Source organism: Thunnus thynnus, chromosome 14 (genome assembly GCF_963924715.1).
Source record: "Thunnus thynnus chromosome 14, fThuThy2.1, whole genome shotgun sequence".
Lineage (NCBI taxonomy): Eukaryota > Metazoa > Chordata > Actinopteri > Scombriformes > Scombridae > Thunnus > Thunnus thynnus.
This window is the reverse complement of record NC_089530.1, coordinates 12,773,382-12,789,303: the sequence shown is the minus strand read 5'-3', so window position 1 is coordinate 12,789,303 and position 15,922 is coordinate 12,773,382. Positions and strand designations below refer to the sequence as shown.

At 37.9% G+C, this 15,922-nt stretch overlaps 2 long non-coding RNA genes across 2 annotated transcripts; one reads left to right on the top strand and one right to left on the bottom strand.

The window, feature by feature from the left end:
- Positions 1-3,317: 3,317 nt before the first annotated feature.
- LOC137197615 (uncharacterized) lies at positions 3,318-3,752 on the bottom strand. The gene is made up of 2 exons (XR_010931482.1): positions 3,671-3,752; positions 3,318-3,572 (listed from the first exon to the last, which is right to left on the bottom strand). It is a non-coding gene; the product is annotated as an uncharacterized lncRNA (long non-coding RNA).
- A 61-nt stretch (positions 3,753-3,813) lies between these two features.
- LOC137197614 (uncharacterized) lies at positions 3,814-8,154 on the top strand. The gene is made up of 3 exons (XR_010931481.1): positions 3,814-3,972; positions 6,891-6,964; positions 7,449-8,154. It is a non-coding gene; the product is annotated as an uncharacterized lncRNA (long non-coding RNA).
- Positions 8,155-15,922: the final 7,768 nt, after the last annotated feature.

Genomic DNA, 15,922 nt, shown 5'->3' with positions numbered 1-15,922 from the left:
TGATTGCAGATTTCGAGTTGCTGTTTGACTGATTACTCTGGACTGAATTGATAGAGTAGAGAGTGCGCTTGAAACAAGGACACCACCATCTTTCTCCCTTTACCTCTGGGATTTAAATATTAAACATAAAGGATGGCAGATTATTATCCCTGTCACCTTGCCTTAAGCAATGATATTCTGTTTTAACAGTGCCATCAAGTACCTGCTGTGTCACATATTAGTGTGATTTCAGGTTCTTTGAAAAAATGTTTACGAGGCAAGTGAGTTAATGGACAAAACACATCTCCATAGAAAGTGATTTCTTCAGTCTCATTATCTGTGGTTACAGTCTGAAATAGTTCAAATGAAGTATAGTTAAATTAATGCTAAAATGTATTTAGGTTCTGATAAAACTCTGCTTACTTGAGTTTAAATCAGATTAAAAATGTCTGCAGTAAAAATGTCCTTGAGCCAGTCATTTATAGCTAATGTAAATGTAAATTGACTCTTTATATCCTTACTTTTCTTGTTGTCCTCGTTTGCAAAGTTACATTTAGATGCTTCCATAATGATCCTCGAGCAACACAAAGCAACAACATAACAGGCTCAGAATCGTGTTCTTTCCCAATTTAATGTATTGCAACAGAAGCTTTATATCAAAAAGCTATTTTAAAGTTCACACCGCAACGTAGAATACAGCAACAAACAAAGGAGCAACGCTGACAGAGAACCCTTTCAGTATTGATGTTAAACCTATTTTTCTCAGCTAAAATTCTCATAGCATTTAATCTCAATAACACAATTCTGTCTTATCCACTTATAATACAGACCTTCTACTATTGAAGTTTGACGGTATTTGAACACTATAGTTTGAAGTCAGTAAAAAGGCAGATTTATCAGTTGCGTGTGTGTACTTGTGTCTTTGATAAAAAACAACATTTACATCAATTATCTATAAACTACTGTACATAAGGAAAATTAACACATGAAAATGCGCTGCTGAAACACAGATGTATTGGTTTCCACCAAACCTCAGCTCTGCCACATAGCTTTGAGAAAGTGACAATAAAATCAATGCTCAGAGGTCAATCTACTTAGAGTCAGTAAAAATTGCTAGTGAGCCCTGGGAATAAAAAGCAAATGCCACATATGGTCACGGTAACTGCACAATGGAAGTACTAACATTTAGAGCATTTACACAAAGACAAGTTCTGCACTGTGCTGCAAGCTCAGTCTGTCCTAAAAAACTGAGAATAGCATGTACCTGCAATTCATACATCTTGAGAAACAACAACTATATTTTCCCAGTTTTGTAAGTCTCACAGTGGGCATTTTTGGCATGCAAGCAGAGTATTTTTCCACCAGGAAGAGCTCATACACATGAACATAGAACACCAATTCTGTTTTCATTGCACTGGCTCCTTGTTTCCTTCAGGATTGACTACAAAGTCCTGCTACTCACATACAAATCCATCAACAGACATGCGCCTCCCTACCTACAGGAACCGATCATACCACACCCCTCCACCCGCACCCTCAGATCTGCCAGCAGCTTGCTCCTCCGGGCTCCCAGCACTAAGCTCTGCACCATGGGGGATGGAGCCTTCTGCTCTGCTGCACCACGCTTGTGGAACAGCCTTCCTAACTATCTGAGGGCAACACAGACCCTAGTCTCTTTTTTTTAAAAAGGCCTAAAAATCTTTCTATTCAGGAAGGCTTTTCCATCTTAACTGGTATTACTATTTTCTGTATGCTCTGTGTTATTAAAACTGTAGCACTTTGAGTTTGACTATGAATGAAAAGTGCGGTTCAAATTAAATGTATTATTATTATTACTTTCTACTTATTTTCAATGGCCAGTTTCCATGACAACATTATCAAAATTCTGTTGCTGCCATAGCTTCACATTACAACAGAGATTGACATGACATACCAGGGTTCATTCAATCCACTCAACGTTTAAATTGAAAACATTCCTTTGTACTGAATACAGATACACAAAATATTCTCACATTCACAATTACTCTACAGAATACTGAAATGTTTCTTTTGAGTTGCTTGTGTGCTTGGGACCAGAAAAAAAATGGTTATCTTAAATTCCACAATAGGATAGGGGAGATATAGTTAGAGACTTGACTTCTGTAGCCATATAGACTAAGATGTGTAATATTCTAAACCACTTCAGCAAAAACTTGTTTTCAACAAACTTTATTCAGCAAGCTGGTGGATGGATTTCACGCTAGTTTAAGGAAAGCTACAGAGTCAGAGGCATGATATTACAAGTATCAAACTTTGTAGTGTCCTAAGAGAGATATGTGAAATCCTCAAAGCCGGCAAAACATAAATCATCACAGAAGCACTAGACATATCAGTTACTGGGCTCTGCACTCACATGAAAGTCTCAGTCCATGCTGGGAAAATCAGTGAAGCAAAAATGTCACTACCTGTCTACACTGGTGTGTTTTCTGGCTGCATCCTCAAAGTCTCTCCATGGCTTCATCTACCCAATCATTTGGATCCGAGCTTCATGACACACACGGGGATGATACTGTACCTCAGTTTCCCCTTACACTGTGTCTTATTTCCTAAGACTCACCCAGAAAGAAGGTTTTTAAGACATAGTGATAATAATAGAAACAGATATTTTAATCACTTAGTATTAAATTAAATTTCTGTGAGATGTTGGTTGCTTTCACAAGGTTTTAATTAAGCAAAATAATTAAGAAATGCATTCCTTATAATGGCTTTTTAGCCCTTTCTACCTTTAATTCCAGTGAACAACCCTTGCAAAAACAACTTTTTTTTGCATCAGCTTTAGCTTATCTTTTAGTTTTGTTCTGTTTTGGCATCAGCTTTACTGTTCAGCAAAAATACTTTATTTAATGGAATTCAATGCAACAGAAGAAGCATGCCAGCAGTCACCCATAGCCCCAAAACCAGCTCTGGGACTGAATTTACATTGGTACAGTAGCTCTATCCTAAGTTGCTGTAGGGGCTATTCTCTCTGCCTTGTGCCCTTGCTTTGCCACATTTCCTCTGCATTGCACTCACACAAGTAAGAAGTAAGTCTGGAGTTTGAACTGCCAAAATATTATTAAATATGCGCTGTAGTGATCCATGACAACCTCCACGTTGTTATCATGGGATACAATTTTTGTGGTTAGCTCTGCCAACATCGTTTATTCATCTTTACTGAGTGGTATGTTGCAGTAAGTGATGCTCTGAGGAGATCATTTATTCAGCTGTGAAGTAGCTCAGATATGCATGTTGGTATCATTTCATCGTCATATGGGGGGCGGAGCAGGTGAACCCAAGTGCAGACAGAGGCGAGACTGGGATATGATAGAAACAAGGTATTTATTTTAAGGCAGGGGAGTGGGAATGGAGGCCTCAGGGAGCTTGGGCTGGTAGCTGGGAAACTGGGGCTGAGACAGGCTGGGGCAAGGGGGCAAATCCAGAGCGGAATCTGCGGAAGCTGGGTAGAACTGGGGTCCAGAACAGGGAAGCAGGGCTGACGAGACAAGGGACCAGAGACAGAGCAGACTGGACTGCAGGGGATAGGAGGCAGGAATGGGGAGACAGAGCAGACAGAACTGCAGGGAACAAGAGACAGGGTCAGGCTTGGGAAAACAGGCGGCAACAACAAGAAAACTGATAAAAGCAGGAGAAATAGCTTGAAGCGTAGACTGACTGGTGCAGAGGCTATGATCTGGCAGGGCTGAGTATAAGAAGAGGTCTTGATTATGGAACGGGTTGCAGCTGGTGGGGCTCTGCTCAGACTCCAGCACACCTGTCTCCACTTACACAATCACACACACAGGAGGGAGAGAGATGAGGAGAGCCACTGGGAAAGCGGAAACAGAGAGGGAGACACTGAGGACTGAGGAAAGAATCGTGACAGTCCTTTAAAATGAACTTGGATGGGTGGGAAATCAAAGAGGAAGAACACATTCTTTTGTGGTGCTGGCCATGCTACATTACATTACAGCAGAGGTTAGTTTTGGGAGGTCACTAAAGGTCACTACTGAGAATCAGAAAGCATAGGGGACCATAGTGAGTTGGCATACTGTTGTTCTGATAGTTACATAAAGGTAACAGTGCAGTGAAAATAATTACTCTAGTCTCCACAAATTGTAAAAGTTTAGGTAATGATTACGATACACTTTCCTGAATCAACTTTTGTGTCGTTCACGCATACTGTAATTGAACATTTGTGGAATATTAAATATTTTTGGGGGAACAGTCTGTCACTTTGATATCAGGATGGGAAAAGTTGATGGAAAATGGAAAGTGAATTCTGATAGTTCACAGAGCGGATGAAAACTTTGCTTCAAACAGACAGTAGGCATTTACATCTTTAACATTTCACCCCGCGATCTTGTCAAAATATAACAGAACAAAGAAGATGTAGGCCATAAAACTTTAATGCCATTGGATTTCATTCCAACTTTGTTATCTGCAGCATAGTCTAAAATCTTACAGATCTGTCAAGAAATCACACTTCTGCATGTCAAGGTTGTACATAACATCTCTTCTTAGATGTACAAATCTAAATGAAGTCCACCTTTGAAGTGTTATATTTATTTAATACCATCCATAAGCAATTATCCCTGACACATTTATCCTGACCTGCACATCCAATATACCAATTCTAGTTCAGACTTTCTTATGAATATTAATTCACGTAACCCATTAGCAAGGAGAACATTTTTTTGATAGCCTTGAGTTGATGAACGCACTTTCTTTTCCCTATAACTGATGATGAAATAGATTTTTTCTTTCTTGCCTTTCTATTAAAAGAGGAAAAAAATAATTGAAGCCAAGTCTTAGCCATAGGAGCAGAGGAAAAGGATCAAGCACATCTTCCTTTTGACCTACTTATCAGACGACCTGGCCTCCCTTCACTGCCTTTTCAACTGAATCATTACATCTGTGGTGTGATCCGCACCAGACGCCACTACTGTCCATTACCCACAGGTGTCTTCAAGTCACTTCTGACTTTGCTCAGTGTAGCTGTGATTCCCTTGATATATTATGGGATGGTAATTGGATGGGGAGTAGCCATGACTCAGAGTGGCCAGAACATGAATCAAGTTGGACAGAGCATATCTTTGTACCCAATGACACCTGAGAGGTCATTGCTCTTGGAGTCCATAAGCACAGGGTTTCGTTTTGATGGGTAACGACACCACTAAAATTTTACTGTGATGCTATTATGACATATATTTTGATTTCCTGTGCTGCATTATCACACTGCTGCTGGCTTAAAAACAAACAGAGTGAAGACAATATGTTCAAAACAATGCAGAGTGATGAATCCAAAGACATTATGTTGTGATTGTCTGTCTCCTTGTGGAAAGCCCTTAATAGAGAAATAATTGATTGATGAGCACTGTTACATCCTGTTTTATTTTGGTGTTTCCTGTTGATCCCTCTAGGTTGATCATCTGTTGGCAGGCACCTGGGCTGATTAGTGGGCTGAGTCTTTTTTATTCAGATCTCTCTCTCTCTCTCTCTCTCTCTCTCTCTCTCTCTCTCCATCCTTCTGTAGCAGAACCTTTGTGGTGCTAGGTATCTGGTCTTCATTTATTCATCCATTTGATTAATTTACTTTAATAGACTCATATGTAGTAATTTGTGTCCATTATTATGTCCGTTGTTTGAGCCAGCCATAACAAGCACATAGATGATTATATGTGTCTCCTTGACACCATGCTCATACTGAATACCACTAAATTGCAACAACAAATACATGTTTTAAATGAAGTGTAACACTTCCTGAATTATGTTTTCTGTGGAAATGAAATGAATTAATGAACACAAAATGATATATTTGAATACTGAATGTATCATTAAAATGTTCACGGTGACAACATATTTCTTTTTTTTTTTATAATAATATTAATATCCACTCTTTCGGTACGTAACATTATAAAACTTCTCTATGGTTATGTTTTGGCACTCACAGCACTTGGTTGAGGTTAAGGAAAGTTTGTGGTCTTAGCTTGACACAAAGTCCACAGTGACTTAAAGTACAAGACACAACATGTTTACTTTATTAACATTTTGCCAAAAACATAAAACGTAGTCTGTGAATATAATTCAGGCAGCGATGAGATTTCTCACCACATTATAATGAGAAACAAGTAGTATATGAACATAATTTCTTCCCAGTTTAATCCTCTTAAACAGCTCAAAAAACATACGTTGTTTTCCTTTACTAATTTTATGATAATTGTTTATAAATATTATCATTAATATTTTTTCACACACCTACGGCAGTGGAGTTTGTGGGACCCTGAACAATTAGGGATTAAATCAATGTCAACAAAACACAAGGGTTGATCGGCACACATATTAAAGATTTTAGATTTTCACATATTGACATCTTCTTATTTAAGTTTGTATGCAAGAATGTAAACGAATATGAGTATCAAAATAGAAGCAAAGTAATAATGAATATCATCCTGTTAACAATATTAGCTTGAAAAGGAAGTGTGTGATCATAACTCTAAAGAGGCTTTGAATCTGAGGTGTGTTGCATTGTCCTGGCTGCATCCAGTTTCCAGCCCTCGGTTATTCAAGCAGGTGCTTGGACCGGATCAATTGTGCCTTTGTGAGGCATGAGAGGCTGTCCGCCTCGGAGGTTCCCTTAGTCAGCAGACTGCTTCCTTAGATGTAATATCCTGTTTCTATACTGTGTGCTGCAGGTTATTTGTTATATTTCCCCTGGTGCTTCATACAATATGTTGTTCAGATGAAGTTGTGTCTGTATAGTAAAATGTTTGCTTATTTTGAATTCGCTATTGCAAAATATTGTATGAAATTAAAAACTAATGGGTTAGGGAATATAATGCTTTACTGATATTTGAATAACATAAGTTTTTGAAATGTCTCTTAACCTTGTGCAGGGTTGGTGTGGGTCTCTTCTACAGCACCGTGATTGGAGTATTTCTGTCTTTCAATTCCCAATGAGCCATGAAAGGTAAGCTTGAAAAAAAGAAAAAATGTGTACATTTTACTCTAGGCCTCAGATGTATTTTTCTACTACATTGTGCTATATTTTGTGCACGATAGTGTAAGTGTCCCCGAAGACATGTTCAGTATCATCAAATGCATGAGTCAACCTCGCAACTGAAGAGTGGATTATTTAATGCATGTCATAATTTCCATATATCAATAACATGGTTTAACTAGTTTACATGCCCCTGAGACTTACAGTATATGGTTAATCAAGAGCCATGAATCTCAATGTCAATATTTTACCCCGCTCAGTAATCATTTTCAGAGCTGTGGGGGTAGAAAAAAATATATAATTTCATAATGTTTTGAAATGCCATCATTTTGATCCATTTACCCATCAGACTTTATTTGCACAGACAGCAACATTCTCTGCATCTGTGCTCGGCGGAAGAGATTTACTCCGCTCATTGCATAATCATTTCTTTCTCTTTGCTTGCTATACTTAGCAAGCAACCTGACATGCCTCACCAACAAGGCCCACAGACACCTCCATCCTCATGTACTCTTTTCCAAGGACTTTTTGCTTTGATGTACGAAGACCTGGCATTGTTAACATCGGGAAGGTGTGCCTAGCATGCAAATACAGGAAATGTTTATTATTTGTACAGGAAAAGCACAGCATTTCTCGGGATTTTTTTCTCCTTGCTGCCTGTGCTGAAGGTTAGTTTCTGAATCTGGCCGTGTTCTGGATGTGTTTATGTTTTTATTTCCCACAAAAAGAAACAGTGTTTACCACAGAATGTGTGCTCCATTATAATATTTAACATATGCATGCTGCCTTATAAATGTTACTTAGAGGCTGTTGTCTTGGCAAAATATTGTCTGGAGGAATACTGGCAATCTATTAATATATTAATTAAATAATATTCTGTTTCATTAGATGCCAGCCTGTCATACCTTCTTGCTTGTTTGATACAGATGAATTATGATTAGCATCCTTTGCCATTTAAATTTATTTGATTAAGACTGACTGGAATCTAGTAGTTTGAATTCTCTAATTGGAAATAGGGACAAATAATAACAGTTTCATCTCACACAATCTATGTATCTTTATTTTTTACTTTTTTAGAACTAACACACATAAAGACATACTTTAGTCAACAAATCTGACACTTCTCACTGCTAATTTATTGTAGATATGCTGAAAGGGCAGGATATGCAGCTTACCTGTTTCACCAAAAACATGTTAAGTATACATGAAAATAAAACATTTTAATCCCTATAGTGAATTGCAGTAATTGACCAAGTGCTATAATGATATCATGTAATAATCGGCAGGCTGCAGGTAGAGCTTCCTAACAGCCTCATAACTCAGAGGCAGAATGATAATGCTCTTTCACTGTGGCAAAGCAAATCGCAATCACACAACAAATAACTATGAGGACTAAATACCCTGAGGCTGAGTATTTTTTTCATAGGCTATCTGCTGCTATGTTTTTTCAAAAATGACATAAGAATTCAAGTAAATATTTCATAACAATTAAATCAAAGCTAATTAAACCAAAGTGAAACAAGGCAAATCAAAACAAATGGTTGTGTATTTGAAGAAAATCCAAATTGTTTATCAGAAAAGCTGGAGGGATAAACATCACTGCTTAAGCTGAACGTCAGACGCTAAGTATTATGTTTAATTTGAATGGATGTCCCCTTTTTGTGATTTGAAAAATGTTCATCAAAACAAAAGGCTATAAACGCTTCTGTGAAGCCAGCAATTGCACCTCTGCGCCATTAATCCCCCTTCCAAGACAAATGTTCTTAAAAAAGCTGCAGATCAATTGACGATTGCTTTATATTACGTATAAATGGAGCGTGAGCAGTTGAGGGGGGACAAGAATGCGAGGCAGTGTGCTGGCACTGCTCCAACAAGGGCCTTTCAAACAGACAGGGAGCTGGCTCTGCCAGGTATGGATGCCACAACGATGTCAACACCTCAATGCGAGCTGGTGATGCAAAACTCAGACTACACAGTTTAAAGTTATGCACTTTCTGTCTTGGCTGGACTCAGGCAGGTGGAGTAGAGGGCTGGAAGGTACTGTCAGATTAACTAAGTTCCAGATGAAATATAAGGTACTTGTGTAAGTAATTGATAGAGTGTCCATGAAACATGGAAAAAGCACCCTTGAACCATTACCATTTTCAGCTGTTTTTCCTGGAAATAATAGTAATATATTAGTATGAAAATAATAGTGCTGTTATGGTCTGATCCTGAATTCTGGCCCCTTTAGTGAGGCAAGTTCAAATGTTATTATCAGGAAATTGCAGAGTGGAAAAATGTTCATGGGAATGGGATTGCATGTTAATATGATTTTTGAGGTTTGTAAAGCAGATAGGGCAAGAGGGTCCCCCTAAATAGATGCTGTAATAGCTAATAGAAAAATGTTCATAGCTAATAGCTTACAGAGCTTCTGAACACTGCTGTGAAAAGTAGAGATGCTGGTAGCCTTTCCAACCCATTACCCAACCTTTTCATTCAATCTGACTCCTGCCATGTATTTAAGCTTTTTAAGGTCAATCTGAGTGGCACAGAAAAGCTGCTGGACGTAGAATTGGTGCAGTGATTAAGATGATTGATTATAGTGAAAATATAATTGACATTACCTTTAATAATGTCATAATGCTTATTTTGCTAAATACAGTGTGTTGCACCATATTACTTACTGCAAAAAGGAAAAGTGTCTCCAGTTTTATTGGGCCGAGTTGTAATGGCTGCTTCACGGCTCTCAGATCACAGTGATTCAACCACAAGGGTGTGTTTTGAAAGCTTTTTCACCCTCCATACTAATGACAGAATGAGCACTCAGACATAGCCACCATCTTATGAAATGCACAGACAGCACACTCCCACTCACTCTGCTCCCAGAGTCTATGTTCTGTAGAAAATATCTGCTGCCCCACGCTGCCAGTTTGAACTGCATCCCATCGGGTTTCTGTCTTTGCCGTACCGAGTGGACTGCAGATAGACAGCCTCATTCCTGCCTCAGGCCATCCGCCACAAAACTAAAGAGGACAACAGCAAAAACCCATGCATCTAATGTAGAAACAGCTTTGCCTGCCTACAAGTACTCTGAATAAATGCACTTACCCTTATGACTGATGCCTTTTTTATCATTGTAGTTCAGCAGCTGTGAAGTAACCTGCCCTTAAAACAACTATGCAGATAAGATGAAATAAACATCTAGTGAAAAGTGAATTGAATTGAAATGAAATGAACTTACTAACAGACCTGGATTGAAGTTAACTGAAATGAACCAAGCTAATGAAAATGAGTTTGTGGTTTAAAATGGGTTTCATTGCCATTCCATAAATGCTAAATGAAGTGTTAATTGAACGATGTGTGAACATGAGCAATTAAGAGATTCGCCTCACCTTACTTATACTATTTCTGACTCAAGATACTGTCTATACTGAAGTTGAATTACACAGTCTGTCTCTGGTTTGAAGGTTCCTGCTGCAGAAAAATCTGCAGCTCAAGGAACCTTGAGAGTTTGTGATGAACTGCACAGTAGCTCTTGACATAGAGATATTCATACTGTCTGTTTTTTCCTGTGTTGGAACATATAGCGTGACTGTACTTTATGTTTAATAGTTAGCAAATGTTAGCATGCTAACACACTAAACTAAGTTGGTGAACATGGCAAACATTGGTTTTAGCTGTTCAGGTGCCACAAAACCTTTTGGTGGCTTGTTTGTTCTTGTTAATTGTCTTTTGTGTCCAATGAAAGATGACTCCTCTACGGCATCACACTGCATTAGGAATTCAGAACAATAAGACATTTAACCCCTGTTGCCTTACACGTTGCTTACAGTGACACAACATAGTTTGGTGTGACAACAATAAAAAATTGCCAGGTTTGCACAGATTCATCATAATGATGTGATCTGTTTGCATGGAGCAGAGAGAGCAGAGGGCACCAAGTGGGCAAGACAGAGTGATTTTATTTTATACACTAATAAAGGTTTTGAACCATAAAATCAAGACGTCCACTGATTAGATGCATTAGGTGATCGGACTGCTTCCATGACTACAATTACGCTCAACAAATGCCCAATTCTGTTTTATATGAAGGTGGCTTGTAGATGAGGTGCTTTTGTTCACTTTAATCTAATTATGGATGATTTTGAAATTGGGTAGAATTACCATTAACAATCTTCAGCATAAAAACATACTTAAATCAAATGCTTCTTCATTTCATGATCGTATACAAGCATGTTACATTTTGAAATTGATAACAAATTTAGTCCAAGATCTGATTTGAGGTTGTGCTTCACTTCCTGATTAATTATTATGAGGACAGGAACTGTGACTGGTTGATAAATATGTGCAAGAATTGGAACAATGTGACCTTTCGCAAATATAAATGTCTCTCACAAGACAGTATAATTGGCTGCACTGAATACCACGGGGAGGACAATTAAAGATAACAAGCAAATATCTTTGTCCCTAAACACTAATGTGATGGAGTGAAAATAAATGATTCAAAGCTGTGTCTCCAGCCTTTTCCTGTTACTTTGCATAGTGTGCATAAGATCACAATAACTCTGCATTTAAAGCAAATGTGCACACTTTGCTAATTACAAGTCATTCTCTTGAAATAGATTAGACATACGGCGTGCTGCAGAGGTTAAGCAGAGTGCTACACGTGCAGGAAATGACAATGTAATTACTGAGATGACTGCAGCATCCTGGAGACCTGCTTTAGCTCAGCACGGAGATGACAACAAACAAGCGCAGCCCCCAAATGTGACTTGTCATGCCTTTGTAGGAGAACCTGCTACACACAGCAGTACATACAAAGCGATCACAGTCAATCAGATGTTTGCACAACATTGTAAAGACATTGTGAGGAACATGATATCTGATTTTAACCTCACCTCTGTTTTCAGGATGAATAATTTTTGACAACCGATAGGACGGCAAGGAAGTTTTGAATGCTGGAGTAGACGCTCTACATATATAGTATGTAACATTTATAAGAAAAGAAGAAGAACACTATAATGTTAATTTATAAATGAGTTTTTGTCTGCTTACTTTTGCTCCTGCGGAGTTTGTGGCGCCCGCGTAGCACTGCTGCAGTATAGCTATGCTTGAGGAGTCTGTTTTTTTTTTTTTTTTGTTGTCAGCAGGTTTTTTTCCCACTCCTACATAATTCATAACCCTGTCCTTCACTTTCATATAGTTCTACTTGAATGCAAGTAAACCCCCTCCGCACAGACACGAAAATAGATTTTAGTTCTGAGCATCCTTTTTCCTGCCACGGTAAACCTACTAACTCACATAAACTTGAAAACTGAAATCTGACTATGGTGCAAAGTGCAACACCATGTAGATTATAATAGAATTTGTATTTGCACTGGTTCGCAGTAAATTAATGGTTTCAATATACTGTACAATGTGTAACAATGTGGCAATCAACTTTTTAAACATGGCATGTCGATTACATTTCAGCATGTAAATGGATCTTTATCAAATCTGATACACATTAAAATGTTGCTTTTGAAGTTGACTCACCTCAAGGCCCATTTAGTGGCTGTTATGGAGCTTTTGATCATATCACACAATCTTCCTCAGCAGATGGAGTTTTCCTAGTTGTTAGAGAATTGCATATATTTAAATTTCCATTTTTCAGAGCATTTCACAACTTCTCGTCTGAGGTGCTTTAAGCCAAAGTGTACTTCTCATCTATGTTGACTTAAAAGTGGAGTTTAAAAGTTCATCTTAGAATCAGTAGTTCACAAAACACCTCAAGGTACATTTATTAGCTGCTCTGGAACAGCATGAGATGAGATGGTTTAGTCAACTGCTGTTTCCCAGGTCAAACATAAACTTTGAAACTCATGTTTTTGAGAGATTTCTTGGAAAAATCACTGTTACTAGTAACCCAGACACCTAAAAACCTCACTTTTACCACAGCATTAACTAAGTTCAAGCTCACACAGCCTAAATAGTAGCCTCCTTCTTATTAATATTGCTTGTGACAATACGGCTCATTCCTCCATCTTAAGAAGTATGATATAGAGCAACTATTCTCTGTGCAATTTGGGGTAAGGATGAGCTCATTTGTAGTTATTTAATCAAGATTCAGTCAAATTTAATTTAAAATTGAGGATTGCATTAATTGACAGAGGAAGGAAACACTAATGGAAAAGTGCACAATTTCAAAGTTTCAGAAAAAAAATGTTTTTGAGTCTATTTTCCAGCAAGAACATCAGCTATTGAGTATTAGTGAGAAAAGGAATTTTAGAAGAAATACCATTTCTTTCTGTTTACTGTTTATCTTGCACCATATGGGGAAACACAATAAGGTCAAAGGTCTATCTAAATGTGTTAACTCCATCATTGCATGGTGCGTGTTTCCAGAATAGGTCAAATGTTGCCATTAATATTTCAAACATGCTAAATGGAAAAAGATGTTCATATGGTTGCAGAGTCCAAATAGCTGTCCCTTTTTCTAATAAGACAATACATAAAAAAGACAATTTCCTAGATCAGATCGGGAAGATGGCCCTATCTATTTCTTGTTGAGTCATTTATCTTACCAACATTGATGAATTCATTATGGTGACAATTCATGTCGCTATAATGAAATGCCACCCAAAGATTGGCCCCTGGTTGAAATGGAGAGCCGAGATATCTACCCCAATTATTGTAAAATTTCACTCCTTGGGAGATCCATCCTTCTCCTCTAGGCTCATATTACACAGTACGCTATTGTGTCTGCCATTGCTGAAGGTCTCTTTGACACCTAAATGAGTTTAGAACATCCCCCTTCAGCAAATCCTTTTCTTTAATTGTGCCCTTTACAGGTTTAGACAAGGATAGGAAACTTTGATTAAAACTCATTATGGACCAAATCTGTATCATAAGTGCCAATTAAGAGTTTTATTACAGTGTATTATGAGGTTAAAATGGCTGTCTTAGATACATGGTTTAAAGTTATGGTTGACAGACAAAAATGTAACATGCTACATTATGTTATCAACGGTCAGTAACTGGATCTCTTTCTAAAATAAGCAGCTGGAGGAAACATTGCTATAATAAAAGAGTTATAGTGCCTTATGATTTTCTTTTATTTAGATTCCAATTAATGTAACCAAGTTTGGTTATGAAACCATCCTGAAGACAGAAGAAATATAAACCCAAAGCCAACCATAATGCGGTATGAATAATGGCTCTCCGGTAGCCAGTTAATATAAGAAAATACTCAATAACAAGGTCTTCTACATAGACACAAGAGCCAATTGGAAATTGTCCTTCAATGTTCTTCTGTTAAGAGGAAAAACATATTGTCCCTGACTTGCTGTTGTCACCCTCCACTGCCCAGTGCTGTAAAAGTTTTGATGGGATGTGTGTCACTGGATTATCTCTCCTACATTCCCCTCAGGCTTTCATTGTAGGTCTGTGACATGGGCACAGGCATTTAGTGGGACTCCCAAGTGTCACTGGCAGCACTGCAGGACCCTGCAAGGCTCCAGGAAACACCATCTATCATTGTCATAAGACCAATCATCCACATCAGCAGGGCCTTTCTTTCAGCAGGAACCATGACACCCATTAAGCGGTCTCACTGACCCTGTTCTGGTATATATTATTTCCCCTTTATCTTGTTTTTTCTGTGATTGATATAATATAAATGTTGTGAATCTGTCTACAAATCATGGTGAAATTTGTTTAGCTTTGCGCTACTTACCAGCTGGAAAATAACACGTTGAATCCGTCACCTTTTGATGAAATTGCTTGTAACCTCAGGGCAGAGTTTAAGTTAAGTGGTAATTGCCTGTTAGATATTAAGTTGGATTTGGGTACTTTATGGTCAGGATAAAAGTTGGGGCCATTTGAAATCGTGATTGTTTGATCATCCTCTTTTGTTCTTCGGCAGATAAGGAACAGTTTGTATGATAAGAGTTATTGGATATTGGAACTTCAATATTTGCCCACCATTTGAAGGGTCTCGCTATAATGAACTCTATGCAACCAGACTCACGACAGGAAATGGAACCCCCCCCCCCCATGAAAAAGGATGTTAATTTCTTCAAAGCAGACAGAGAGAGCACTCTAGTAATGCAGGAGCAGAAAGGAAAATATCTGAGATTTATGGACAGCTCAGGAAGCAGATATAACAAAGAAAAGATGTAAACTGGCAATAAAATTCTCATGCGCTCATTAAAGCTTATAAAATCTCAGCTAAATCAATGCCTGGTTTACAAAAATGTTTAACACCTGCGCTGAAAATCTGTATAAATTACCAACTTATTACTACAACTTGTAATATTTGTTTTTACTAAGCTTTTACAATGGCTTTTTAGAATATTTTTGCTGTATTATATTTTAAGTAGTTTTGAAACATGGTTTGTAATTACGATTGTCTTACTTAGCATGTAGCTTAATTGTGCTATTAATAAAAGACATGTGGTGACTAATGGTCTGAAGAAGACTGACTGTACCTCCATGAATAAAGTGACAGCTGTTGATTTTGTCTTACATTTATGCAGTAAACACTGAACCACACCTCTGCAGCCATTTGGCCGTACAGACAGGGTGATATTCTAAATAAATCACTATAATTCAGATAGCGCTATTAATTTTTAAGATATCTATTCAGTGCCAGAGTCAGCTCTAGCCTCAGGTGTTCACATTTATAAAGAAATAAATGTACATGGTAGACAGACAAATTGAAGCTTTTTAGCACATGTTCCAATTATACAGGTTTATATCATGAGACCTGTAGTCATTCATTTTTCTTCTTTTTTTTCATGATGGTGCAAATCCCACAACATTTCAAGGCTGCTGTGAACAATTATTTAAGGTGAAAATACTTGGCAAGAAAAAAAGTCTGAGTGGTGTTCAAGTTAAAATTCACTAGCTATAGTGCTTAGTGAGCCAAGAAGTTAATTTCAAGCCATGTTGGGAGTACACAAATGA